Source organism: Diospyros lotus, chromosome 9 (assembly GCF_014633365.1).
Source record: "Diospyros lotus cultivar Yz01 chromosome 9, ASM1463336v1, whole genome shotgun sequence".
NCBI lineage: Eukaryota > Viridiplantae > Streptophyta > Magnoliopsida > Ericales > Ebenaceae > Diospyros > Diospyros lotus.
The window spans coordinates 20,573,336-20,577,181 of record NC_068346.1 but is presented as its reverse complement, the minus strand read 5'-3'; the positions used below and the strand labels follow the sequence as shown (position 1 = coordinate 20,577,181).

The 3,846-nt window shown below is 40.8% G+C and overlaps 1 long non-coding RNA gene across 1 annotated transcript; it reads right to left on the bottom strand.

Annotated features, from left to right (window-relative positions):
• Positions 1 to 1,871: 1,871 nt before the first annotated feature.
• LOC127809920 (uncharacterized) lies at positions 1,872 to 2,320 on the bottom strand. Its single transcript, XR_008025311.1, has 3 exons — positions 2,289 to 2,320; positions 2,121 to 2,221; positions 1,872 to 1,928 (listed from the first exon to the last, which is right to left on the bottom strand). It is a non-coding gene; the product is annotated as an uncharacterized LOC127809920 (long non-coding RNA).
• Positions 2,321 to 3,846: the final 1,526 nt, after the last annotated feature.

The following is a 3,846-nucleotide window of genomic DNA, read 5'->3' as shown; positions in this document are numbered from 1 at the left end:
TCCCCAAATCACCTAGGCTTTCGCCTTGCACCTTGCGCTGCTGTTGCCCCCGCCGTTGTCGTTTTTGCCTTTTCCTTGCCCCTAGCCGCCTCTTTCTTTCTCACTCTTCATCGCGGGTGGATTGCTTCCATTAATGGCGGCCACACAGGCAGCCGATTGGAAAAAGAAGAGAAAGGGGAGAAGACAGAACGTCAAGGGGAAAAAAAGACCATGGCGAGATCGATGTTGAGAGGAAGACAATGGCCATGGGTCTATTGCCGTCAATCTATTGGGCCTTGCTTCCCCCATCGTCACGATGTTCTCCAAAATCGAGGTTCACCGTGACTGCCCTGACTGACGGTTTGTGTCCCCTTTTGGTCGACTGATTGACATGAGTCTTCTCAACCATGAGTCGAATCTCGGCATTGCAATGGCCATTGATGCCATGGCCGATAACCTCTGGTCACTCCCATGCCCGAAAATCTTCGTGCTCGACATGGCTCACGTGGCGTAACCAGAGAGTTGAGGCCTCGGGTTACCAACGATGAGAGAACAAAAAGGTGACCGGCAATGAAGGAAGGCGGCGGCAATTGTTTAGGATGTAAAACCTAGTGGATTGAGGATTGAAGGTGATGGGTTTCTTTTGCTGATGTATCCAACAATGAACAATCCAACTACTTCTTACACTCGAAAACATCATAAAAATATGGCCAAATAGACTATTTTATACTGAACTTAGGGTCTTTTTTCACTATTATCCAGTTTTGACATTTGTTTCAATTTTATCCTTGAACTTTAACTTTTGTTTTAATTTTGTACTAAAGCGGACAGGCGTTTGGCGTTGCAGACGTGGCGCTGAGGTGGCGTGTTGTCTAATAATGGACACATTAGCAAAACAATCCCATGGTTGACTTTGATCCAAATCTAACTGAGTGGGTCGACCGAACATTTAATGGGTCAAAACCCATCTTCTTCCCCAAATCATCTAGGCTTTCGCCTTGCACCTTGCGTTGCCGCCGCCCTCGCCGTTGTCGTTTTTGCCTTTTCCCTGCCCCTAGCCGCCTCTTTCTTTCTCACTCTTCATCGCGGGTGGTTTGCTTCCATTAATGGCGGCCACATAGGCAGTCGATTGGAAAAAGAAGAGAGTGGGGAGAAGACCGGAGGTCAAAAGGAAAAAACGACCATGGCGAGATCGATGTTGAGAAGAAGATAAGGGCCATGGGTTTATTGTCGTCGATCGATTGGGCCATGCTTCCGCCATCGTCGACAATGTTCTCCAAAATCGAGATTCACCGTGACTGCCCTGACTGACGGTTCGTGTCCCCTTTTGGTCGATGGCTCTCCGACGTGGGTTATCGTTTTGGTCGACCAATTGACACGAGTCTTCTCAGCCACGGGTCAAATCTCGGTATTGCAACGGCCATCGACGCCATGGCCGATGACCTATGGTCACTCCCATGGCCAAACACCTTCGTGCTTGACATGGCTCGCGTGGCGTGACCAGAGGGTTGAGGGCTCGGGTTACTGGCAATGAGAGAACAAAAAGGCGACCAACGATGAAGGAAGGCGGCGGAGCCTGTTTAGGATGTAAAACCTAGTGGCTTGAGGGTTCAAGATGATGGGTTTCTTTTGCTGATGTGTCCAATAATGGATACATCAGCATGTCACCTAAGCACCACGTATGTTAGGGCACACGCCTATCCGCTTGGGGACAAAATTGAAATCAAAGCTTGAAATTCATTACCAAATTGAACTAAAGGTCAAAACTGGATAAAATTCAAAAATGACCCTAAGCTCAAGATAAAATAGTCTATTTGGCCTCAAAATATAATACTCTAAGAAGGGGGAAGAGAGGGAGAGTAATGCATAATGGAACTCACAACTTCTTTAAGAATAAGGTTTAGCATCTCGTCAACTTTCTCATAAGAGCGTGAAATCTCGTACTTCACCTGAGCAAAATATCTTACACTCAGTATAGCGCCAAAAATTCCGTACATAAAAATTGTGCACTTGATAAAAAAATCAATTACAGTAAGTAATGATGAAACATAAGTACTCGATAAACAATTCAGTAATATTGAAATGCTCAAATACTTAAAAGAAGATTTAACAAAATGAAGTGGTTTTACAACTATACAAACCTTAGCAGTTAAGCATCATCTACTTGCACAATCGAGTTCCATCACTGGTTTGCAGTAATCATATCTCCTAATCCCCTTATGCATTCACTTTTTCATATTCTCTGTATTTTCAGATAGCTTACTGTGTGAGGATAGATTGTTAAACGTGCAAGGAAGACTTGATCTAACCTGGTGGATGGCGTGAATAAACAGGTTCTTCCTCAACTAAGCACAACCCTTTCCCTAGTAGAAGAAAATAACCATGCCTGAAGTGTTAGGTAAACTGAGCTGCAAAAAAAAAAAAAAGAAACAGGTCACAATTTCTTGGGATGAGATCATAATCAAGTATAAGTGACTTGAAATTAAAGGGCAATTGCAATTGCTTAAAAAGAACCCATTCATAAAGCCAGATGTTAGGCAACAAGAAAACCCTAAGAGTTTTTCCATCAAAGAATCATTTGATCCACCCTCGACAAATAAGTACAATCCACCAAAATGTAGTGAAAATATTTTACGCAGATAACACCAAAAAGAAAAATAGTTGTAGAAGATTTTGTCCAGAAATACCATATCTGGGTCCTTGAGAAAGTAAGAACGAAGAGCTACTTCCCTGTGTACGATAGGAGCTCGCTCATTTCCCAAGTATTCAGTCCTGAGAACCTGCCCATTGATTTAAAAAACAATCATGACCCAATTAGTTTAAAATGGAACGACTATTTTAACATCATAGTTGAAATAGCAGGACATAAAAAAAATAAAAAAGGAAAGGAATACAAAGGGAATAAAAGGTAAAAGATCACTACAGTGATAACTAAAAGCGTTGAAGCTGCATGTAGACCACCAAAGAACAATCCAAGTACTTTGTGTAGTCAAAATATTCATAAAAATATATTGCTCTAAGAAAGGGAAGAGAGGGAGGGCGATCCATAATATATTGTGCAAAAATACCATACTTGGGTCGCTGAGAAAGTAAGATCAAAGTGTTATATGTCTGTGTAGTAAAGAAGCTCTCATATTTCCCAAGCATTCAGTCTAGAGAACCTACCCATTGATGTAAAAAGCTATCACAACCCAATTAATTTAAAATGGAATAACTATTTAAGCATCATGATTGAAAGCAAGACGTAAAAAAAAAAAAAAAAAAAAAGGGAAAGGAATATAAAGGAGTAAAAGGTAAAAGATCACTATAGTGAAAACTAAAAGCGTTGAAGCTGCATGTAGACCTCCAAAGAACAATCCAACTACTTTCTGTAGTCAAAAAATTCATAAAAATATATTGCTCTAAGAAGGGGAAGAGAGGGAGGGTGATGCATAATATATTGTGCAGAAACGCCATACCTGAGTCGCTGAGAAAGTAAGATCAAAGTGTTACATGTTTGTGTAGAAGATGAGCTCTCTCATTTCCCAAGCATTCAGTCCAGAGAACCTGCCCATTGATGTAAAAAGCTATCACGACCCAATTAGTTTAAAATGGAACGACTATTTTAACATCATAGTTGAAATAGCAAGACATAAAAAAAAATAAAAACGAAAAGGAATACAAAGGGAATAAACGGTAAAAGATCACTGCAGAGAACTAAAAACGTTGAAGCTGCATTTAGACTTGCAAAGAACAATCCAAGTACTTTCTGTATTCGAAAAATTCATTAAAATATATTGCTCTAAGAAGAAGAAGAGAGGGAGGGTGATCCATAATATATTGTGTAAAAATACCATACCTGGGTCGTTGAGAAAAAAAGATCAAAGT